This window comes from Sus scrofa, chromosome 6, assembly GCF_000003025.6.
Source record: "Sus scrofa isolate TJ Tabasco breed Duroc chromosome 6, Sscrofa11.1, whole genome shotgun sequence".
In the NCBI taxonomy this organism is placed as follows: Eukaryota; Metazoa; Chordata; class Mammalia; order Artiodactyla; family Suidae; genus Sus; species Sus scrofa.
In genome coordinates, this window is record NC_010448.4 from 71002300 (window position 1) to 71027518 (window position 25219).

General features: G+C 53.8%; 1 protein-coding gene and 1 long non-coding RNA gene across 5 annotated transcripts in view; both read right to left on the minus strand.

The window, feature by feature from the left end:
* The window catches only part of CASZ1 (castor zinc finger 1), a 153167-nt gene that overhangs the window by 125971 nt on the left and 1977 nt on the right, over window positions 1-25219 (minus strand). Inside the window, exon 2 of one of the 4 annotated variants that reach the window (XM_021095328.1) lies at window positions 24711-24891. The exons of 2 other annotated variants lie outside the window; for them this stretch is intronic. The gene's annotated coding sequence lies outside the window, so the exon portion shown is untranslated. Of the gene's footprint in view, window positions 1-12621; window positions 12879-24710; window positions 24892-25219 lie in introns of those variants that run through there. One more of the 4 variants, XM_021095329.1, reaches the window with a different exon arrangement.
* LOC110261094 lies at window positions 18200-24431 on the minus strand. Its single transcript, XR_002344888.1, has 2 exons — window positions 22993-24431; window positions 18200-22027 (listed from the first exon to the last, which is right to left on the minus strand). It is a non-coding gene; the product is annotated as an uncharacterized LOC110261094 (long non-coding RNA).

Here is a 25219-nt window from a genome sequence, read left to right on the forward strand (position 1 = left end):
TTAATGTTCTCTATAATTCATCCGTCCCAGAAGATAATCGATAGAGCCCGTAATGAAAATCTGAGCCATATTTTATGACCCGCCGCGAGCAGAAAGGGCCACATCAGCAGGTCCAGTCTTGGCTCTCCCGATCTGTCTTGCCCACTGCCCCGGGGGGTCACTTACCCAGCTGGCCCTGCCCACAGCCCCCCACCCAGAGCCCTGCCCTTGGCCACCGAGGAGGGCGTGGACTGCCCAGAGGGAGAAGAGGCTCAGGCCACCACCCTGGCATCACCCCGCCACCCCGCCAGGCACTCCGCCAACCCCAGTCACAGGATGGCCACCCACCACTGCAGGGTCCTTCCAGGGCTGCTCCCTCCCCTCCCTGCCCCCCAGGACCCCCACCCTGGAATCTCACCGTGGTCTTTAGTCAGGGCCCTTCTGGAAGCCTGAAGATTCTCACTAGGACCTGAAGGCCTGCTCAGGCCTCAGGGAACCAGGCTCCCACCACGGCATTCACTCCCCACCAAGAAAGGCCACTTGCTCCTTAGGGGCTTCCCAGGGTGGGACGGGGGCTCCGAGGAACACCTGGGACCCTTGGGTCAGTGGAGGGCCGATCATGATTGCTCATTATTACTACTTGCGGAGCTCATCCTTCCTCTCCCTGGTGTCCACTCTGTGAGGTAAACGGTGTGGATGAGCCAGTGTGAGGGGACGTGTGGGGCTGAGGGGGACAGTCCCCACCTGCTTTGCCAGGGGCCATCTGGGGGAAGCAGGGCCCCGCCCCTTGTCCCGGTACCCACCACTGGGAGCCAATCAGCAGATGAGTCCCTGCTCATCCCAGAATTCCTTGCTTCCTAGCACCAATCCGAGAGCACCACAGCCACCGGGCCAGGAAGGGCCACCCCAGAGGGTCCAATCAGAGCCCAGAGGATGCTCCAACACCCTAGGAGCTAAGACTCAAACTAGTAAGACTCAAACGGGGACTCCTATGCAGCCACTAACAGACATTTACAGAAAGCAGGAAACAAGTAACAAAACGCATAGGCCTCTCTGGTTTAGAATGCTGCCCAGCAGAACCTTCGGTGCTGTCCGGTACAGCAGCCACTGGCCACGTGTGGCTATTGAGCACTCAAAATGTGGCGGTGTGACTGCAGGGCTGAATTTTTTTTTGCCTTATTATTATTATTTTTTAGGGCCGCACCCACAGCATATGCAAGTTCTCAGGCTAGGGGTCAAATTGGAGCTGCAGCTGCCGGCCTACACCACAGCCACAGCAAGGCCAGATCGGAGCCTCATCTGCAACGTAGGCTGCAGCTTGCAGCAGCACTGGATCCTTAACCCATGGAACGAGGTCAGGGATTGAACCTACATGGATACCAGTTGGGTTCTTCATCCACTGAGCCACCATGGGAACTCCCAGCACTGAATTTTTAATTGTATTTCATTTTAGTTTAATCTATGTTTAAATAGCCACATGTGCCTAGAGGCTACTGTATTGGACAGCACAGGTTTAGAGAGAGAATTTCATCGATATAAAAAAAAATTCTTAATAAAAAATGTAAAAGCCTATTATCTCAAGGCTGTAGAATAATCATTATTAACCACAATAACAGAAAGAGTTAATGTTTATGTACACCGTGTGCCGGGCTCAGTGCTCTGTAGTTTAGATGGATCAACGCACTGAGTCCTCACCACCCTCCGAAACACTTAGAATCATTAATTCACACTTTAAAGATGAGGAAAGTGATGTTCAGTGCTGTTAAGTAACTTACCCAAAGTCACAGTGCTGGACGGCAAGAGCCAGGTCTCTCTGTTCCCCCAACCCGTGGTTTTAACTATACTACATATTTTTAAATTATTTTCTCCCAAGTTTTTTGTGTCTTCCAATGAGCCATGAGCCTGAGTTATAATCAGGGAGTCCATGCCTTTTTTAAAAAGACCTAAAAAAAGAGGCAAATCCTTTTTTTTCCCAGGAAGGAAGTTTGTGGAGAGGTTCCTGGGGCCTCTGGCCAACTGGGCCTCTAGTTTGGGGATGGAGAAAGGAGACGGCAGCGTGGTCACAGGTCCCGTCGGTCCTTATGCTCCTACTCCTGTCCACATGCCCGGCCCTCAGAAGGCCCCAGGTGCCCGGTGATGCTGGGCCTAGGATCCTACAGCAGCCAGGCTGCCAGTGGGATCCGGTTTCCTCCCGGCCCCACCCTGGAGTCAGTTCCTGACAGGTCTCTCAGCAGGTTTTGCAATCATCACAGGTCTGCATCTTAAGGAAGGGAGCAGGCCATTGGGCTGTCTTCAGAAGACAACGCACACTATTCTCTTTTGTTTTCTTTCTAGGGGCGCACCTGCAGTCTATGGAAGTTACTGGGCTAAGGGTTAAATCAGAGCTGCTGCTACCCGCCTACACTACAGTCACAGCAATGCAGGATCTGAGCCACATCTGCGACCTCGGATCTTTAACCCACTGATCGAGGCCAGGGATTGAACCCGAATCCTCATGGATACTAGTCAGGTTCGTAACACGCTGAGCCCCAGTGGGAACGCTGAACGCACACCATTCGTAACAACGGACCACCCTTTCCCACTGCCTTCTAGAAGCGCCAGCCCAAGCCTGGGACACAGAGTGGGCCCTCTGTGGGCGTAGAGAGGCTTGTGTTTCCCCAGGGGGCAGGGGCGGGGGCAGTAACTGCCCCCATTCACCTCTTGGGACCGCATCTAGGTTCAGAACAAGGAGGGTGAAGAAAGTCCCTTTGAAAAGTCCATGACAAAAGAAAAAGGCCCAGCAAACTCTGAGCCTGGCTAGAAATGGAATCAGGAAGGATTCCCTGTGGTTTTTGCCTTTTTTTTTTTTCCAAAGCACCAACCTGAAGGGTGGGAAATGGGGGGCAACTACCCCACTGGATCTGGTTTCCATTTCAGCTCCCCTCACCCCAGATGCAGACTGTTCTGGTTTCAGGGTAGGGAAGAAACATGTCCTTACTTAGAAGGTTTATTCTTATATTATTTTATTATTATTATTATTATTATGGATTTTGGGATCCATTGTCTATAGTTCTCCGTCATTTCCAATCCACCTTAAGTTCCCCTTGGATTTATACATTTATTTTTTGGGTTGGTTTCAGGTGCTTCTAGTTTATCAAACAATCAGCCCTGTGAGGTACGCTGGGTGTTTCCAGAAATTACATCACAAAAAATCATGCAATTAAAGTGGAAGGGAAAAAAAAACATAGCTGTTGCTTAATTTTGTATTTTAATTAGCGACTTATTGTAGACGTAGACTTTTAAAATGGAGGCGCCTAAGCAAAGCCGGTAAACAAGTTTTTCTAATGAATTCATTTCAACGCTTCCCTCCTCCTCCTCCTCCTGGCAAATGTCACCGTCCAGATTTTCTTTGCCCCCTCTCTTTTCTACTCTACTTCTTAAGCCCTGCCCAACACATATGAGAAGGGGAATACTCCGAAATAAAATCGGGACCCCCAGCCCCCAGGACTCTTAAGGAGCCCAGCTTGCTTGCGTGACCACGGAGGAAGCCTTGGCTGTGTCCCTTGCTCTGTCCCCAGGCCTGCTTCACTGCTGCCAACCCCTTCTCTGTGGGGTCCCTGAGATCCCTCTGCTCCTGTCAGGGCCCTAAGCTCAGGAAGGGAGAGAGCAGAAAGCCCAGGGCAGCGCTGAGTGCCAAGGCGACAGGACGAGGGTGGCGTCGCAGGACACCTGGAGCCAAGCAGGAACAAGGGGAAGAGACCTGGACAGAGATGGAGGCCTGGACACCTCTGGTTGCCTGGAGGAAGGAGGAAAGGGGGGCACGGGAGAGAAAAGGAGGAGGGAGCACAGAGCCAGCGAAAAAGAAGCTGAAACCAGAAGGGTCTGCCCAGGTCCCGTGGCAGCTCAGGAAAGGACACCTCCATCAGTCCCAGGCACCCCCTGAAGGGTCGATCCAGCCTCCCCACCACCACCACCCCCAGCCACCCTTGGAGTAGTCCTGCTCCACCCCCCACAGGAAGTTCCCAGCTCGGGGGCTAGGGGACGGGGAGGTCAGCTAAGGTGCCCCATTTAGCCTGGCTTCTGGGAGAGAAGGCTGAGGATGGGGACCGAGTTCCCTGCTCCCAGGAAGGGCAGACAAGGCCCAGGTGTCCCGAGAAGGGACGCCCCGCCCCCCATCCCGGAAGCTGCTTCTGCCCAGCCTCAAGAGGGACGTCCACCGGGCACCTCACTGTCCCTGCTCACTGGGGAGCATCAGAGCCCTCCTGTCACCCCAGAGGCTGGGCCGGCTTAGTGAAGGCAGGTGTCCACCCACAGCAGCGGACAGGAGCAGGCCTCCCGAGTGCTCCAAAACCAACACAGAGACACTCCTGTGTCTTACAGACTCTCCTGGGGCGGGGCCAGGGTACTCGGCGCCGTGAGCAAAACCTCACCCTGGCCATTTTTTTTCCCCAATTTTTAGTTTTTCAGCCATTTCGATTTTGAGCAGGAGGCACTGTAACGGTGGGTTCAGGAAGGGCTGTCATTTACCTGCTCCTGCCTCTTGACCACACGGCTGGGGGAGGGGGGCACTCCAGAAGGCTCTAGAACACCTGGTGGCAGAATCCCCGTCCCCACCCTCCCCTCTCAGAGTCCCAAAGAAAGGAAGGAGGAGAGGAAGGAAGTGCCATCGAGGAAGGGGCTGGACCTCCATGTCATCACCGGTGGGAACCCAGACCCAACCTCACGACAGATCCTGCTCAGTTCAGCTTCAATCGGAAAGGAAGGCTCCCATCAAACATGGGCTGGGCAGGGATGTGGGCACTGAGATTAGGGATTTGGAAAACCATCTGAGGAACCTGGCCCTGGGAAGACAGCAACAGGATTTAATACCTTATCCCGGCTGTCTGGTAAACACCCTGAACCATCCCCACACTCCGTTAGGCAGCCTCGGATCCTCAGGTGTGCCGGCGACGGGCAGGTAGAGACAGACGTGGGCAGAGACAGGAAGGGGGGGAGTGAAGGCCTGGGGGGAGGGGGAGGGAGGCGCTGGCCTGGGAGGATAGGATGGGTGGCAGCCAAGCCAGACAGTCAATGAAACAGCTGACAGGTGCAGGGGAGGGAGGCAGGGAGACGAGAAAGGTGAGCCGGGGGTTCAGGATACTTGGGGATGCCACCGCCACTCCCCAGGGGCCTGAGTGGGATGAGGGGAAGGGGCAGAGGCTTGTGGGCCAAAGACCTGGGCGTGCTGGCCTCCCTGTCTCCCAATTAAAGGAGAAATTGGGGAGGTGCTATGGACCAGGGTCCCCCCAGCCTGGGGCGGGGGGGAAGGTAGACAATGCAGCAGGTGAGGGGGGAGCTTCCAGGGCTTATTGGTCACCTATGGGCGCATCTGCTGGTAGCCTTTAGCTTTGCTCTCTCCCCAACACAGACACATACACCTCATGCCGAAAAGAAGGTCAAATCAATCCAAATGGGCCTTCCGGAGTCCCTGTCGGGGCGCAGTGGTTAATGAACCCACTAGGAACCATGAGGTTGCGGGTTCGATCCCTGGCCTTGCTCAGTGGGTTAAGGGTCCGGTGTTGCCGTGAGCTGTGGGGTAGGTCGCAGATGCGGCTTGGACCCCGAGTTGCTGTGGCTGTGGTGTTGGCCCGTGGCTATAGCTCTGATTGGACCCCTAGCCTGGGAACCTCCATATGCTGTGGGTGCGGCCCTAAAAAGATAACAAAAAAAAAAAGGACCTTCCTTCTACCCTGGGCATGACAACAGGTGATGAGAAGAAGCAGGAAGGGTGGGGAGCAGCCCTGATGGGACTTGACTCTCCAGAGATGGCTCGGGGAAAGCTAAGAACAGGCCAGAAGAAGAGAGGTGCCCAGGCTGCTCCTTAGGGGCCTGGGGAGAAGCACCTTAGCTGGGATCCCAGCCCACAGGTCAAGCCTAAGAGGCACTCCTGGTGCCACCTCCACCCCCAGGGCCCAAGCAGGCCGCATCAATAATCCTCTTTTCCCATGTCCGTCTGCTTCCTGATGTAATTACAGTTTGGGATGGAAATCCACCCAAAACGCAGCGCCCCCCCTGCCCCCCGCCCTCCTGCCCGATGCAGTCTTCCAGCTCTCGGAGAATCAGAAACCATTTCAAAAGCGAAAAGACACACCACCCTTAAAAGATTTCATCTCTGGCTTCTTTCAGTAACACCCTCGATGCTGCCCTGGCCACCTCCGCCAGCCCGGGTCCTCCTTCTCTGGCCCCTCAGATCCACGGGGCCTCCTGAGCTCTCAGCAGTGGGAAGAAAGAGGTTTCTAGCCTGTTTACGGATCTGGGCTTGGAGTCCCTGGCCTTCTGAACATTCTCTAAACCCCATGACCCTAAGAAATCCCATCCACAGCTCCCTGATCCGAAAGGAAGACAAGATCCCCCACCGTAGAACTTTCCTGCTCCGACCCGTAACCACATGGAGCACTGGCCTTGCTCCTGGAGGCCAGCCCAGCCTCGGCTGTGTCCCACCCCCAGGTCCACCCAGGCCCTTCTGCTCCAAACGTGACCCTGGAGGCGCTGGAGGAGCCACGAGGGGAGACTGGGAGCTTGTGCCCCCCGTCCCCTGCCCCCAAGCCAAGTCCTCTCCAGCCGGAGAGCAGAGTGTTCACGCCCAGAGCTCACAGGTCTGGGGTCAAGGTTACTCGCCAGTGTCTTTTACCGCCATTTCTGCCCCAGTTGCTCAACTCTGGCCTTGCCGGTTTCAATAGTGTGAATCTTTGCATTCACACACACACACACACACACACACACCCCCGACTACCAAACAGGGAGCGAGAACACACTGAGAAAAAACCCAGAAGACCTGGGGTGTGTGGACACCAGCGTCACCGGCTCCCCATTTCCCTGCACCAGGCAGGCAGCCAGAAAACCCTGGGCGGTACACACGGCAGACCCCGCCAGACATTAGAACACTTGTTCGGGTCCCTACCCTTTGGAAGCTGGCCCCCCAGTGCAGCGCTCCAGGCCATTGCTGCTGATAATTTTTCAGAGATACACAAACCGGTTTGGATAAAACAAGAACCAACCTGAATTCTTTACCCAAAACTCAAAATGAAACTCTCCCGTCACCCCTGCCCTTCCTTTCTCCACCTTCCTGTGACATTGTCCAGGTCCCTTTCGGCTCAGGGTCTTCCTTCTACTCTCCACTTGCTCCCCTAAACCCACAGCCCCTTTAGAAGCCAGGCTGTGTGGACTGGCCATCTGGTCTACCCCTCCTTTTGCGGCACAGCAGAGATGAGTTGCTTAGTTCCCCTGAAGGGTTCGCCAGGTTAATTGAGGCTCGATGTCAAGCCAGGAAAGAGGCCAAAGGGCAGAGAGGAAAGACGCAGCCCTGAGGTCTGAGGCCACGTGCGTCTCCCTGAAGGCTCAGTGTGTGTGCAACACGCCTGCCTACAGCCGGAATCACTCATGCCTGCCCCACCCTCACCCACCGCCCTGTCCCACCCAGTCAGGCCCCCGTGTGCCCCCCAACCTCTCCGTGGGACCCTCTCTGCTTTATGCCCTAAGCCAGTCTGGAACCTCTGCCGGGGGCTCCACCTCCCAAGTCCCCATCAGTGGGGTCTGCTCCGTCCCTGTAGCTAATTTACACCCGTCAGGGTTTAAAATAGCAGAGGCATAAATGAAAAGTCCAATTTCTTCAAATTTGCATTGTAAAACCATCCTTCAACTTCCTTGAAATAAATTTTACTATTTTATTAGTGCAAACAAAATGGTAATAAAACACTAATACAGCGCCTTGTATCCAGGGGAAGAGCTAAAATTAACATAGAGCGAGCAGTGTTTGCTATTACATTCAATTACCTTTTTACTTGAGATTTACATTCTCATCCCCTTAATCTCCATAGTAGTGGCTTCAAAATCATTCCTCCCAGGCTCTGCCCTTCCGGAGCCCCCGCGGCTGGAAGCCAGGCCTCCCGCCCAGATGGCGCTCACCCCGGGGCATGGCGCCTGCCCCTTTCACCACAGCTGCCTCTTGTCATAGGGTACCTCTCCTCTTCCCTGCTCTTCATCTTCTCACATCTCAGCCTCTCCGTACTCAGCAGGTTCTAACCAAAGGGCCCCAACACGAGGCCCACTCGGATGTGCAGTTATCAATAAGCAGGTGCACGGGGCATGGGCCAGGGGCATGGCTCGATGAGCCTGTAAAGGCTCTCCCTGGCACAAGAAAGGGGCAGGGAGCTGGCTCATGGGAGCCCTGGGGAAACTGGCATCTCTGGTTTGACGGGTTGTGGGAGACGGTTTGTTGCACAGCACAGCTGGGGACGCCGGATTGTGGGGCAGGAAGCGCAGGAGTCCGGAAGTGGGAAGGGACGAGGAAGTGCTGGATCCAGCCTCGTACCCCATCCACAGACAGCAAAGCAGAGGTCCTGAGAAGTGGCTGCTTGAGGGGGGATGGAGGTGGGGCTGGAACCCCCTCATCTTGTCTCACCATCCAACACTTTCCTCCACAAAACAGTCCCTAAAACCAGGAGGCCATGGCCCCAATCACAGCCACATAGCATCTGACCCTCCCCGAGGGGCCCTTTGTTTCCTAGAAGCAGCTTAAAGTAGAATTCCTTGTCTGGGACTGGTCAGGCTTGCCCTGAGCCATTGGGGGAGGTGACCATGTTTCCAAGTGGCAAAAAAGACTCCGCACCCTGGTTCCAAATCTGTGACTGATGGGCTGTGTGATCTTAGACAAGGCACCTCCCCTCTCTGGGCCTCAGTTTCGTCATCTAAAACAGGCACAGTGAGTTCTATGCCACCTTCTTGGGAAACAGTCACAGTGACCAGAAGATCAAGAAGTCACATCAGGAGTTCCCATCGTGGCTCAGCAGTTAACGAATCTGACCGGCATCCATGAGGACGCGGGTTCTATCCCTGGCCTTGGTCAGTGGGTTAAGGATCTGGCGTTGCCATGTGCTGTGGTGTAGGTTGCAGATGAGGCTTGGATCCTTCATGGCTGTGGCTGTGGCGGAGGCTGGCAGCTACAGCTCCTATTTGACCCCTAGCTGGGAAACTCCATATGCCGCAGGTGCGGTCCCAAAAACCAAAAACCAAAAAAAAAAAAAAAAAGGCATATTAAAGCCCGGGTAGCCTCAGAAGTTTGACAGCAAATCTGTTTCTGAGATGGCCTTGGCAAGGGCAGAGAGGCTGCAGTACTCATCAGGGCTTCAGACCGAGGCATCCGAGTTCCAGGCCAGGCCACCTCAGACCCCTGGGACCTCGCCTTGAACCCACAAGCCTCCTTCTCTTCCTGGTCACTCTGCTGCCAAAGACCCTGGATTATTCTACAAAATCCTTCAAGCTAATTTTGAACAAAGAGGTGCCAATCAGGCCAGGGTCAAGACCGCCTGACAGGTTCACCAGGAGAGCTGGTTTGGGGCAGGGGGACAAGGTGACACAGGAAGAAAAAACAGATGTTGGCCCCCATACAGTGTACTTGGCCTGGCTATAACAACCAGGGGACAAGGGATAAAGACTAAAGGGGACACACATGCACACACAACAGACACACACAACCAACCATTTAATCACTCGCACAATCATTCAATCCCTCACACACACAACCACACAATCTCACAATCTAGCCACACACAATCACTCACTTAAGCTCACACAACCATTCACACACACTCACACACAGCCACATATAATCACTCACACACAATTTCACACACATACCATATAACCACACACACAATCATCTGCAGATACAATCACAACCAGACACACAAATACACACACCCACAGTCACACATGCACACACACACACAAAACCACATACCATGACTCCCCATCCCCAGCTCTCTCCTCCCAAGACCTTTCTTGTTTTTTGTGGGGTTTTTTGTCTTTTTTTTTTTTTTTTTTTTGCCTTTTCTAGGACCACACCCGCGGCATATGGAGGTTCCCAGGCTAGGGGTCTAATTGGAGCTGTAGCTGCTGGCCTACGCCAGAGCTACAGCAATGCGGGATCCAAGCCGCGTCTCTAACCTATATCACAGCTCACGGCAATGGTGGATCCTTAACCCATTGAGCGAGGCCAGGGATCAAACCCACAGCCTCGTGGTTCCTAGTTGGATTTGTTAGCCACTGAGCCATGACCGGAACTCCAAGATCTTTCTTCTTAAATCATGTCCCTAAAAGGTCAGCCAACAGTCACAGGAGGAGCATTCTGGTTCCAAACTGGTACAGGGCAAACTTCACCCTGATTCACATGAAATTCTGAGTCCCACCAGCACAGAGCTGCTTCTGGAACACCAGGAGGTAGGAAGCATCTTTAAACCCAATTGGAAGTGAGGGCAAAAGCTATTGACTAGAAGAGCCAAGCGAGATGTTCATGTTCGCTAGAGCCCAATGTGGCTGTCCTTGCTCCAGCCCTTTCAGTCCGAGTCCCTCCACTCCCACCCCCATCAAGTTCTGGCCCAGAGATGAGTATCACAAAGTAGCTTTCATGTCCCACTAAACTTTAAGGCAAAACCTCCTGCAAGAAGCAACCCCCCTCCCAAAACCGTGAGGCGTTTGATTTGGTTCAAACTGGTCCTCTGCATTTTTCCTCCTCTTTTTTTTCTGCCCACTGGGAAAACAAAAGAAAGTTTGTTGTTGAGGCTCGAACGTTTCTTGGGCCTTGTCCGAGTTCTACCTTGTTTTTCCTTTCCTTTCTGTCTGGCCCCCACCCCCACCTTGCCTTCCCTGCCTCCCCACCTTGAATAAATAAAGCACCCGAAGCTGGCACAGGCTGGTAAGGAAAGTACAAACTATCTCATAATTTTATAATTTTTTTAAACACACTGGCCTAGGGTTTTGGGCAAAGGACAAAAGCTATTGTTGAACAGCATAACACGAAGGTCTGAGTCACCGATACGCCTCGGCTTCTGGAGCTCTCATAGGTTTCTGTGGCTGGCACAGCCGTGAGCTCAGCACCCTGCGGGGGCCGTGGGTGCAGGCGCCCTCTCGCCGGGCGCGGCCCCGCCCCCTCCCCCTCCCCAGGGCTCCCTACTGGGCCGACACCTTGGCTTTGTTGGTTTTTAATCATAGGGGGGAATTTAAAGAAAACGTTGTGAAATAAAGAACAAATCACCGTCATCATATCGCCCTAACGCTATAATCTTCCTCTCGGCAGATCACCTTGCCAGCTTTGTCCACACGCATTCGCGATTTTTCTACCGCGTCTATCATGGTGCCCACACCACCCGGCCTTCGGCGTGTTGTTCTGTTTCTTCCCTCACATGATAAACATTTTTCCATGTTTCGAAATTGTCGGCACGATTATTACTTTGCACAGGTGACAGTATTTCTTCCACGGTGTTACTCCCGGGCTGACCGTAGGAAACGCGAAGGGGAAAAGGGGCCGCGGCAGACCTTTGCTTGAATTGAATCATTTATCCACATGCTTCTAACCCAAGCGGGGGCTTTGCCGGAGGAATCCGGATCTCCTTGACCGTGGGGGCCCGGACTTGGAGTGTGTGCCTGGAAGGAGCGGGGGAAGCGCCCCCGAAGCCCTGCCCATCTCGTGCAGGGACACCAAGGCCCCTGCCCCCGTGTCCAGGGAGACGCTGGGTCCAGCGGCGGCCTTCGTGCCCACACTGACCTTCACCCCCACAGAGTGCACTTCCTCCTTATAAAGCACCCTGGCAGCAGAAGGCCCGTGACAACACTCTGCTCTCCCTTTTTATATCTGAATATCTCAAAGCACTTAGCAGGGACTTTCATTTTCTCATTACCCCAAGGAGAGGAGGTCATTCGGGAAAATGGGACAAATATTCCCATTTGTCAAAAGCAAGAAGGAAGTGAGTTAAAAGGAAAATTCTACCACTTAACTGAGCAACACCAACCGAGGAGGGAATGCACGGGTCTTGCTCGCCGCCCCGTTCACCCAGCTTGCTTTCTGCAACACGACTTCAGGAACCTCATCGCCGAAACGATGGCTCAGGGCCAAAACCCGGTTTCCATGTTGCCGAGAATCCATCCCTCCCTCCCCAATGGCCCCCGCGGGAGACCCGCCCCCCCCCCCCTGGGCCTCAACCCCAACCATATTCTCTTATGAGCACGATTATGTTAAAATACATATTACATACACGTACGCAGTCACCAAAGGAAAAAAACACGGGAAGGAAATACACGAAATACTAAACGAGGTGGTGGTACGATAGTTTAATGATGGGTGGGTTTTTTTTTCCTTTAATGTATTTCCAAAAACTGTTTAAAATATGGTTGTATTTTCCCCGTGTGGGAAGACAAGCATGCGTGTCAGAGTCACATCCACCTACATTCGAAATCTGGTTCTCCTTTAACCAGCTGGGTGAACTCAGGTCCATTCCTTAACCTCTCTGAGCCTTCCTTCCCGGCTGGTACAACGGGAACGGGACCACCACCTGCCTTGTGTCCCTCGGTCCCCCAGAAAGTCACGGCACAGCATGGGACACATGGTTGGATCCTGGTAAATATCTATTTCCTCCTTCTTTTAATAAGATTAAAAAAGGTAAAGCCAACTCAACTTGCTGGCCGACCCTTGGGGACGAAAGCGGGGTGCTTCAGCTGTCACCTCTCCAATCCCCCCATCCTTCATCCTTTCCCCCATCTCCCATTGCCCCCCACCCGCAGGCCCCCCCACCCCGCCCCAGCCCCGGCACACAGACCTGAGGATGCTGGTCCTGCAGTCTTGTGACTCACCTGGAGGGTGAGGAGGTGGGGCTCTGGGCCGAGAGAACCAGCCCCTGGCCGACCCCCTCCACCAGGACGGGCCCAGGCGAGCCCCTCTGGGAGCAAACAGGCCTCGTGCAAGGACCCGGAGGACACACAGGGCAATCCCCAGGTTTGCACCTTGCTGGCAGCCGCCCTTCAGGAACAGGTGCCAGGCTGCAAAGGCCACCTGCTCCCGGGGGAGGGCAAGGGCCACGGTCCCGACTCAGAGGAGAGGCCAAGGAGAAGCAAGATGGCGCCAGTGCCTGGGAGGCGGCTCCTCCCCTGGGCCAGGCCGGCCAGGCCATCCCAGGGGCTGCCACCTCGGGGGGCCAAGAGTCCAGCCCTGGGCATGGCAAGTCTCCTCCCCTGCTCCCTCTGGGGCTCCGAACTGGGCCAACATGTTTGCTTTGCTGGTTTGGCAAGTACGCTTCAGCAAAATTCTGGAGGCCGCGGCCTCCAGGCTGGGGCTCCAGCCCAGCCTCGGGTGTCCTGGAGCCCAAACACGGGGACAGGCCAGAGCCCTCCACCTTCCTGACGACAGACGGGGAGGTTGGAGCAGTAACCGTAATAGGAGCAATAATAGCTCCCCTTTGTTACCATGTGCCAGGCCTGGTGCCAAGGGCTGGGCCAGTATTATGTCACTGAACCCTTACAGCGACCCTGTACGATGGACACCGGCATTATTTTACACATGAGGACCCTGGGGTTCCCAGGCTGGGGAGGTGTCGGAAGTCATAGCACTGGCAAATGCGGGACTAGAGATCTGAACCCGTGTACTTGACCCGTCTTCCTTGGCGCCCTGCGTGTGGGCCACTCTCCCAGCATAGCTGCAAAGGCAACCACCCCCTCCCAGGCCTTTTCCAGAAAGGGGCCCCCGAGAGGCATCCCCAGCCATGGGGGACACCCCCCAAAAGGAGTGGGATGAAATTCTGCCAGAATGAGTGCTTCTCCTTGGCTCCTGCTCCCTGCCCCCAGAAAAGGAAAGACGGCTCCCCTCTGCCGAGAGAGGAGGGTCAGGCTAAAGAGATGCCATTTTACAAATGTGGGGTGACCGGAGGCGCGTCTGTAAGGTGGCAGTATTTCCCTCCCTGGTTCTCTTGGGAGTGTTTCAGTGGGGTGGTCTAGGGACATGGGACCACTAGCAAGGGCCAGGTACCAGTAAACATGTGTTGGCTGATTTCCTGGTGTGGACCTGGTGGAGAGGGGAACATATGGGGGGACAGAGCCCACGGCACAGACGAGCCCTCAAAACGGCCTCCCTTGCACACCAAGAAGGCTGCCAGCTCAAAATGGTGCATCTTTTAGCTTTTCAAGTCAAAATACATCTTTAGTGGGAGGCCGGCCGTGGGGAGGGCACCTGACAAGATCCCCCCAGCATGGGCCGCCAGCTCCCCAGCTGCCAGCAGCAGGTCCCATGGAAGCGGGCGGAGCCCAGGAGGGCGGGGGGCCGGGTGGGCCACCCGGGGCCGACCGTCTCCAATCGTGCTGAGCACAGCACATCGCTTCATTCAGGAGCCCAGAGGAAAATGTACAGCTGGGTCTAGAGTTGATTCAGCCCTTAACTCATTCGGGATCGCTGGCGGAGCCACAGAGGTGACTGGGGGTGGAGGGTGGGGGGCCGCTTACAGCAACCTGGGGGTGGGGGGTGGGCCATCCCTAGGGGAGGGGGCAGGAGGCTGGGGCAGAACCCCTGCTCATGCTGTAGATACACATCCCAGGACACCCTAATTCTTTTCAACCCTCCTCTCCGTCCCCAGCAAGCACTGGGAGTCCAGGGAGCCAGGCGTGCGGGTGTGTTAGGTGGGGGTGGGGGGGGAGCCTGTTTTCTCCCCACTGCCAAATTCTCATTGACTGTCAGCTCCTATCCATTCGAAACTCACCGACTCAATTGCCTTTTCACGGGGAAAGGAGCCTGCACAATGCAGGGGACTTTTCAGCTCCACATTAGCACACAGGGCACTGGGCAATGTCCAGGAATAAACACACACGTCCCTCCCAGAGGCCGCCGACCCCACCCCCACCCCACTCCCAAACAACCCAGGCAGCCCTGCCAGGACCACATCTGTTCTCTCCCCTATTTTAATACTTAGGGGTGTTTTTTTAAATGTTATTTGGCCAATGGAGGTGGGTGTGGGGGGGGTGTGTATGTGTGTACATGCATGCACACACATGGGCACACTTACAGGGGCCCTAATTCACACGTACAAAGGCCTGCAAGAGTTAATGTTGGGGCAGATCCAATGCTTTTCTTTTTTTTTGCCTGAAAAAAGGAGGGATGGGAGAGATGAAAAGAAGGGGTCCAAATTAGGGCCCCAGGAGACAGGAATGCAGGGGGCTCAAGGTATGGAGTAGGGAGAAATCTGCATTTGGTCGGGGAGGGTCCCTAAGATACCGGCAGCCACGAAAAAGCTCTTCGATAATCATTATGAAAATAATATCAACATTATCATTCCAATGATTATAATAACGGTGGTCTTCATTTTTCCAAGTGCCTGCTCAGAGCCAGCGCTCTACTAAGCGCGGACACTCATCGGCTCAGTTAAAAGATGCAAGGATCCAACAAGGCAGGGACCGTTCCCTGTCAGCCCAGTTCCACAGGCCCAGAGAGTGACGACCCCTGCCCAAGGTCACAAAGACAGTCGTGGGAGAGGGGTCTGGCCCCTGTGCTGCTGAACTCTAACCCCACTGCACCCCGAGGAGGCACGCAGGGAGGGGCCTTGGCTCCGCACAGGGAGGGGCCTTGACATGGGGGTACGACCCTGCTGCCCACACCCCAATTCCATTGCTGTCTTTTGGGGGCCGCACCCCTTCAGCGTAGCGTGCCTCTGGCCAACAGAACCTTATGCGATGGCCATGTTCTCGTGCCAGGGAGCACCTGAAATGTGGCAACGTCATCGAAAAGCTCAGTTTTTAACTGAATCCAAACTGCCGCCTGGGCTAGTGGCCGCTGTATGGGACAGTACAGATCCAGAACCCCTCCAGTTACACCTGTTCCTCCCAGTCCGAGAGCAGTTTTGGAAGTGAACCACAAAAAAAAAAAAAAAAAAAAAAAAAAAAAAAAAAAGCGAAACCAGAAACATGACCCACCAGGAAAGCCCCCAGCTCAGCCACGAAGCCTTTGCCCCAACTCTGTCCTGGCCTTTAGAAATCACTGGTCTGCCTCCAGCTTATCCATCTCCCTCCCGTCCTCCCTCCCCTCCCGTCCTCCCTCCTTCTCATCCCTTCCTTCCTTCCTTCTCTCCCTCTTTTCCTTCCTTCCTTCCTTCCTCTGCTTCCTCCCTCCTTCCCTCCCTCCCGCCCCTTCTTTCTTTCTTAGAAAAAAGCATCAGTTTAATTAGATAAATCCTCCGAGCACGTGGCCTGGAGTTCGTCATGGAAATTAACCTGCTCCCAGATCTCAGATAGTGAAACAAGAACCGAGGTGTTTTGGCCGAGCACAGTGAAATGGGAGAGGCCGATGGAGTTTCATACACCTCATCTTCCATAAGTGCCCCTCGCCCCCCAGGGCTCCCCGCATCACAGCCCGCATGCCCTTGCTTGCTTGGGTCACGGCCGCCAGGCCTTCTCTAGTTCTGCTTCAGGCCCTTCCCTCCTCACTTCTGCCTGCCCAGGGGCTGGGGGCGGGCGGGGGGTAGTAACCGCCCCCGATGGTGGGCCTGGGGGGCACCAGGGTCACCCAGAGGGTGGGGGGAAACCCTGGCCCCATCCACCTTGCAGTCCTGCTAGGCCCTCCTGCACCCCTCCTGCACCACAGTTAGCTCCCGGTCACCCAGGGACCCACCTGGCTCGAGGGTGACCTGCTGATTGGCCCATCCTCATCCCAGCTCGCTGGGCTGAGCATGGTCCATGAACGAAAGCACGCCATCCACCCCCAGCATGTGGTGGCGACAACCACTGCCCTTTCGCTGCATTCTCACAAGGTAGGAACTCCAACTCCCATTTCACAGATGTGGAAACAAAGAATTCGAGGAACTCATTTGCCCGGCTGAGAGAAACACAATTCACATGGGGCTCAGCCTGACTGCAGCAGCCGCTCTGCCCTTCACCATGGCAGAGCCTCTGAGCGGGCGCAGGCCCCCAGAGGACTGCTAGCACTCAGCACCTCATTGGGTCCTTGCACCCCAAGGCAGCGCCCAGCCCACCCTCTCCAAACACCACGAACGGCCAGTCTGGACACAACAGGGAAGAGAGAGCAACGGCCCCTGCCCTGTTTGGGGTCCTTCTCTAAAAGTGGGCACAGTCTTACATCTCAGGCCTTTCTGATTTGTCACCAAAAATACCAACAGGACCCCAAGGCAGCCCAGAGAGGTCAAACACAAAATTCAGAATTTCCCACCAACACCAGGGCGGCCCACACCTACTGAGGTCCCAGCCCCCCAGGCACAATGGGAGCAAGGTGTCCCCACCCTCCCACCACGGCAGTGCCCGGTGGACAGCACATAATCCATACTCATACCCCCACGTGGGTTTGGAAGACGCAGGCCCGTCCCAAACACTTTACTCACCTTAGCTTAGCTAATCCTGTTACCCCCATTTTACAGAGGAGAAAACTGAGGCACGAGCTAGTTAGGTAACTGATGAAAGGGCACGTCTCTGATCTCCACCTAACTGGCTACCATAGCCACGGCTCCTCAATGAATCCAAGGCTCAAAACAGCCAAGCACATGGCACTTCCTGAGCGGGCTCCCCCCCAACCACCTGAAAAGCAACACCCACCTCCAACTCAGCCCCAAGCGCCCAGTGATCAGGACCAAACCACAGCCTGGTTCAAAAATGCCACCCCAGCACCACACAATATCCAGGCTCGCGGCTTTCTGAAATGGGATTCAGAGGGGTTCCCTTTGAGACGAATATCATATTATACAAAACTGGCTCCTCTGACATCCGGCACCCTGCACCTGACAACAGGACCATGATAAATTCTTCATTACACTTAATTATTTCAAAGGACTTTCCCGGCGACAGGCCCAGCCGACCCGCAGGGCAACTGTGCGAGGGCAACCATGTCAGAGGCCGTGTGATAAGAGAGGAAACTGAGGCTCAGCGGGGTCAAATGACTTGTCCAAGGCCACACCGGGATTCACTGCAGAATCAGAACTGGACTAGGGTCTCCTGACACCTACCATGAGCCCTCGGCGGAGCTCCGGCCCATCTAAGCCTTCCCCGTCCCCTCATCCCAGACCAGGGATGCTGGGGCTTGGCCCACGGTCCCCCTGATGGATCAGATTTCCCTGAAACTCCCAAAGGAGCCTCTGGGACTAGTGGGCCCGGAAATGGCCCTCACATAGCGAGCTGCACAGCTGAGCTCCCCGGGGGCGAGGGGGGCGGGCAGAGCTGGAGACGCTGGCACAGCCCCCGTGGGTACTCTGCCAGCAATTAGTGCTGGGGAAGGGTGCCAGCCTGGCAGAGCTAATTCCCCCACCCCGTCTTCTCATTTACACACACACACACACACACACACACGCTTACCCACCCCGAGACCAGCAGCATGAGAGGCAGCGCAGCTTCCTTTCGGTAAATCTCGTCAGCAAGGCACACACAGGGCAGGCAATTTGGTCATTATTGCTTTTAAACATCAGAAAAGCAGAATCCACCCGCCATTAACCCGTCCTGCTCTCCCTCAGGGCTTCACACCGGCTCAGTCACCAGCCTTCATCTCGAACTCCCACGCACCCCCTTTTGCATGCTCCCCAGAAGTTGCTTTCCAAAAGAAACAGAGGTAAGGAGGAAAAAAAAAAAAAAAAAAAAAAACCCAGAAAACCTGACTACAGTAAGTCAAACCCGAATTGTGTCTCCCTGCCCACCCCTGTCCCTAGAGAAAACAATTCACGGTTCTGACCCTTGGCTAGGACCCTTCCTCAAACACCCCAGGAAGCCTGGACAATGCCAGCCGGAGGAGGGGGAGGCTGCCTTTGGCCGGAGAAGGGCATCTACCTGAGCAGGTGTGGTTCTTCGGATGGGAACCCGAGTGTTGGCCCCGATCCGCCTGCGGAGGCCCCATGTCACAGTTTGACATGGCTCTGCTCTCCCAGGACTGAGGCTGGCAGGGGTGGGGGTGGCGGCGGGAACCGCTTTGGCCTCTTCCCTGCCCCCCTCCCGCTCCAGTCCTGGAGAACTGGAAGGAAGCTCATCAGAGCAAGGGACCCTGGAGCGTCCTTGGTTGGGTTTATAAGGTCTGTGAAACCCCTCAAAGTATAAGCGGTATTTATGCTTATGAGGTTTTTTTTATTAAGAGGATTCTCAAAGGGGGCACATGAACTCAAAAGAGGAAGAGGCAGAGATCGCTGCCCCCCCTTCCCAAGTGGGCTCAGCAGTGCCTGACACTCAAGTGGCAGGGAACGCAGGGCTGGGCTCCAACCGGCCCTCCTCTAAGTGGCCCTGACCGGCTGCCTCCCCCCACGGGACCTGCCCCCTGGCCTTCTCCTCGCCTTGCCTGGAAGCTGGTCACTGGGAGCCCTGAGCCCGGGAGCTGAGCCACGTCCCTGGGCCGGAGCCCACTCGTCCTCCTGCCGGTCGTCCAAGGCTGCCCGCAGACCCGGCAGACGACAGGCACAGCGGAGCCCACCAGCGGGGAGGAGAGAGGAAGCCGGCGGCTGCTCGGTGGCTCATCTTGGAAAACCTCGCAGATCCTCTAAGCCACCTAGTGTCCGGAGCCGAGCTCTGGCCGCTGCTCTGTCCCTCTGCTTCCCAGAGCGGACAGTGCAAGGGAGCTGGACCGAGCAGGACAAGACCCCAGGGCCTCCTCCAGGAACCTGAGGCCAGGGGACAGGGGCTGAGCTGGCCAGGGAGACAGTGCCCAGGAGGGAGCAAAGGCCCTGCGGCCCCTGCCCCCCACCCCAACCCCGAAGAGATGTTCCCATCAGCCCTGCTCCTCGTCCCAGCCAATCACCCTCTCCTGGAGAGCCCCAGCGTCACCTCAGACAGCCATCTCATCTGGGCTCCCCTGGGTCTCTGCCACCCCAGCCTCCAGGCCTCCTGCAGAACCCCCCAAACCCTGGGCCTGCCATTCCCCTAGGGCCGTTAGACCCCCCTCCCACCCCCTCCCCTGCTCTCTCTTTTCTCTGTGTCCTCAAGACTCCTCTCACCTTGAGAAGTGTTAGGATTACCCAGCATTTACACTCAATGCTCTCCTTTATTCCTTAAGACTTATTAAGAATGATAATGAGTTCCGAAGGAGCCACACGTGTCTCTCTCTCTCTCCTCCATCCTTCCCTCTCTCTCTCTCTCTCCCCCCACCCCCTCCTTTGCTCTTTCTCTACGTGTCTTTTCCACCAAAGACACACAGGACAAATTCAGACCAAAAGGAAAAAAAAAAAAAATTCCCACAATATGGAACAAGGGCACTTCAGGGTTTATATTCAACAAATCTCTCTCTTCTTTCCTCTCTCTAGTTGTTCCCCATTATTCAGATTGGAAAAAAACAAAAACAAAAACACCTCCCCCATTCCTTCCCACCATCCAGGGCACCCCTCGCTCTGCTGGACTTTAGGCAGGGGAACAGGAGAAAGGCCCGGCTTGCCTGCACACCCTCGTTAACGTGCAGCTCTTAAACGGTTGATTAATTTTTGCAGAATTTATGACAGCCTTTAACCCCCCGCCCCCCCGACTGTGGGCTCAGAACCACAGCAACTTAACTTGGTGAACTTAAGGGGGCAGAGATGCGGTCCCCCCCCCCCACAGGGGTCTCCCATAGCCAGAACGACAGGCAGCCTGGCGACAGGAGGAAGACGCACGGATGCCAAGGGCCAGCTGGAGACAGACCTGCTCGCGGGGCGGCGTGGTACCCACAGGGGAGCTCACCAGGCAGCCAGAAGCCTTGGCTAACTTTTGGCCATTTGGGACTTTTAAATTCCAGAATAAGGACGTCAGCAGAAAGGGGGCAGAGGGGAAACAAGCGATCCCGGGAACGGAGAAAGATGCCCACGTTCATGCCCACAGAGCCACCCGCGCATCCCGGCAGAGGGACCGGCCTTATCGGTCTGCCGGGCTGCCCTTCAGAGAAGGGGAAGAACAGATCCTAATGAAATTACGGTTTTTAAAATGTCTATAAATTAAATCTCATTCTCTCTCTCTCTGTGAATCTCCCCCTGAGCTCCCTCCTCTACAAGGCTTGTTTGCCTCTCCTCCGTTCCCTCTGCTCGTGTCTGTTTTTCTGATATAGACATCAAGAGGTTACGGGCTCAATTACAACTCCGCTGGAGTCTCAGCATCAGACTTGCCTGGCCTTCTCTTCTCCTCTTTAGAAACCAGATACCAAATAAATCTCTCTTCTGCTTTATATTTTTATTTTTAATGCCAAAAGCCTAAAGAGCCATTCAGTTGACTCACCGCCTTTTTTAACTTAATTCAGATGGGGGAAATAGCCTTTGTAATCGTGTCCAAGTATAAATATAATGTAAATGCTTTTCTCTTTATCTCCTTCCCCTTTCTTAAGGATACGCACAAAACCTTGGCTATACGGGAGCTTTCAAAAAGAGGGGTGACAGCGTATACATGTGCCTAATTAATGTATGTCTGTTTCAGGGGCTGCTGGAGAACATCAGTTAGTATATGGACACCCAGTGTATTTCTAAAGTTACCGGCTGACATCATAAGGCTGCTTATTAGCAGAAGGTCCCTTCAAAAAGGGTGGAACCTAAATGGTGATTAAAAAAAAACAAAACAAAAAAAACACTGCTTCCACTCTCCCCAATACTGTCACTAGGTACGGAAGGGAAATACATAAACGTGCTGTTTCTATCACTTTATGTCCTCAAAAGCTGCCCCCCGAATCCCCCAAAAAGTTTAAAAATCCAAGTCATAGTCTATTATCATAGCTGTGGATTCCTGAGAAACAGAAAGCAGCTTCGAGTGGGAGGTCTCAGGGTGAAAACAAAAACACCCCCACACACACCCCCACCCCCAGCTATAATTTTGGAAATACGAACCAGAAGGGATTCCAAAAGGTTCTTTTCCAGGAAAAAGCACTTGAGACAAAGGCTGGAGAAAGCTGAAGTTCAAGGTGAATCGTCAAGAAAAACTTTGTCTTTCCAATTAACCAGACTGGGGTGGGGGGGGGAGCATATTACCACCAACTCATTAATTCTTTCCTGTAAACAATTTAATTACATTCTCCTAAAACCAGGAGAAATAGTCATTTTGGAGTGCCTCCCCACCACCACAAAAGCAAATTCCTTCAGGTTACTCCCCCCCATGCCAACACTTCCCCTGCTGTACAACCTTCCAATGGATTTCCAACCCAGGCATGGACTGCGCTGCTCTCGGCTACAAGAATGACAGCCTCATATGTCTGAAAGCTGACACTTTAGCTCTTAAAAGAAATGGGGGAAAATAAGCTGTTGACTTCTTGGTTAAAGTATTTTCTTGTTCTAACTCATGTTCTTATGTCACTGGGCTAAAAAAGAGAGAGAGAGAGAGAGGGGAGAGAGAGAGAGAGAGAGAGATATGACTTTCCTTGAATGATCTGTTTAACCTAAGCCAGAGGAAAAAAAAGAAAGTCATTAATTACTTATGTGAGCTATTGCTTCAGAAAGACAATAAACCTGCCCGGTCGCCATGGATATGACATATTTGCTCTGAAAACAACACAATAATTAGCAAAGGGGAAAGATACAAGGAGAATATGCAAACTCCTGAGTTTAAAGCCACAGTGCTCTTTTCTCCCCGTAAGCCTATTCTGTTTGCAATCCAAATCAAACAAATTTTTAAAATATAGCAAAGAGAGAAATAACAGGAATGGCTCCTCTCTCTTCTGAGCTAAGAAGTAACAACCACTCCACCCTCTTCCAAAATAAAATAATATAAAGGAGAACCAGGATGGCAGATGGGGGGAAAAAAAAAAGTCAAGTATTGCCTCTGTTTTATTTCCTATAGCAGGGGTGGAGTCTGAGGTTTGTTTTTTCTTTCTTTCTTTCTTTCTTTTTTTTTTTAAAGTGTGCTCTTATTTAGCATTAAACCTTCTGGCCAGATATAAATTTATTTATAAAAGCCAAATGCCCTGTGTGTGGCTTAGCCCTCCCCAAAGTAAGTGGAAATATGAAGGGGTGGAGGTGGGGGGGCTCTGGTTGAAAAAGCAAAACAGTATACTCAGAAAGCATCCACTCCCCCCACCTCCAAGAAAATGGAACCTGGGCCTTACTTTAATATTAAAAATGCATTAAATGGTTTTACCTACAACTTAGTCCCAGAGGATCATTAGAAAATGCAATCGCTTTGTATCATATCTGTCAGCGTGATAAATATCTGAGTTCAGAGTGGGTTTGCAATTTTTCAGAGTGTCACAAACCAAGATAATTTCTTCTGCCTTACTTTCTTAATTCACTGCACTCCCCCCAAAGTCACACATCTACAGAAAAATACCTGAGAAGAGGAAAAAGGAGAAAATGTTGATATGCTCTCACACACCAGACAGAGGTTACTGATATTCTCCTAAAAAAGTAGAGAAATGAAGACTTTAAAATATTTGGGTGAGGGTTTTTTCTTTTTCTTTTTTTTAAACTTAAAGCACTCTGTTAAGTTTGAGTAAAAACTCCTTTTCCCCTTCCCAGAGGCTAATTTTCCAAAAACAGATGGTCAGGATCTAAAAGAGAAGCAAATATACCTCAACCCCCACAGGCAGAAAAATCTAACTTTGAACTTCTTTTTAAATTTAAAAGAGGGGGGGCAAGATAAACTATTAATAAGTATGAAAAATTAGCTGAGCTACAAGTTTTGTTTTTCTTGTTCAAAAAATTCTTTAAACACAAGGGGAGCAGATATACAGGAGAGGTTCCCATTTGACTGACTTCCTATTTTTTTAACAATAGTATTTTTTTTTTTTTAGATTGGACTCTTTGATCTTGAAAGAATTTTGCTCTTATATGATGGGGGAAAGGGGGTGGTGGTGAAATGATCTGTTTTAAATGATGATGCAACTTAGGGATCAAAGCCTTGGCTTTCTTCTAGCCATAATAAGCTGTACTTGCCACAAAGCCTGAGTCTCCGGGCTCCTCTCCTTCGTAGGAAGGAAATAAAATGCACCGAGACTCAGAGGAAGACGCAAAGTGTCTGCAAGGTGCAAAGTCTAAAAAACAAATCCAAAAAAAAAAGGCAGGGGAAAAAAGGAGGGAGGCACTGTCCCTTTAAACGTTTTAGTGCATATGGAGTTTGATTTCTGAAAGAGATCAGTTTAACATCTCCATAGAAACCAGCAACAGATTATCATCAACAGAATAAATAACTAGTCTAATAAATTAAACAGGAGGCATAAGATCGCTGGAAACCTGATTACTGAAGTTCAACAATATTCCCCATAAACTCTCGTTAACCGCCTCTAAGGTGGCTAACAAGATGGGGGGGGGGAGTTGTCAATCTCTCCAATTCGCCAGATTCCGGGGAGAGACACGGTGGCCGCCGCCGGGAAATGAAAAGTTCCCACCCTGCCCGGGAGAGGGTCTCAGAGCTCGAGGGAGGTGGAAACCAAAAGGCCGAAGTTTGGGAAGTGGGAAAGTGGCTGGGCGTCAGCGGAGGCAGTGCGAGTCGCCAGAGATGGCGCGGGAAGCGACGCCCGCCCGGGACGCACCGCCTCGCCGCCACCAGGGCGCAAACCCGGAGCTGTGCGCTCGGGCGCCGAACGGCCCAGCGCCCCCTCTGGGCACGTGGAGCGCAGCCCGGGCGCAGCCTCGGGGGACCAACTACCCCCCTCACCACGCCCGGCGCAGCTGCTCCTGCTCAGCCCGGACAGCTCCCTTCAGGACGGCGACGTGTGTGTGTGAGTGTGTGTGTGTGTGTGTGTGTGTGTGTGTGTGCGCGCGCGCGGGTGTACGTATGTGTGTGTGTGTGCGCGCGCGCGCGCCTTGGGGTGGGCGGGGGGGGGCACCGATTTATCCAGCGGTCTGTTTTACAGTCCCCTCGCGCGCTCTCGTCGCGCGCCCCTACCAGCTTAGAGGCACCCTAAATTTACCAACTTTGCCAGGAGACTACCCTGGCCTTTCCCCCCCTCACCGCCCCCATCTCTTGGAGTGTACAGGGTGTTGGAGGGACAACCGCACGCTCCAAGTGTCGTGGCCCCAGACTCCACCGGGGCAGCGATGCATTACCCCCTGGGTCGCCTCTTGATCCAGCCGGGTTTGGGGGAGCTTCAGGCTCGTTGGAGGGGTGGTTTTGCTGCTTTGCTGGTGGACAGATCCATACACACCGCACACACGTCCGTCCGCACCCTCCCGAGCGTGACTCGAAGGAGGTCCTCGCCGCACCCAGGGTCCGCTTCCCAAGCTGAAGCTGGGTCAGGAGGAACTTGTGTGGAAGGGTGAAGCGGCCCCCTGCCTCCCTCGACACTCCATTTCTCCCCCAACTCCGGACCCGGGTCGGAGATGACTTGGGAGAATCTGCGCCCACCCGCTAGAGAAAAATCTATTATTATTATCTTAATCTACGCCCCCAAAGTGTCCCTCCTGCCGTGATTGACGGCGCATACACCTGTTCCCCTCGCGGAGGAGCTTCCAACGCTGGGGACAGACATACGCCCAAAAGCTCCGCAGCGTCCCCGAGCCCGCCCGCCGCCCTCGCCCGGCCGGCCCCCGCCCGCCGCCCCAGCGCGCCCCTGCCT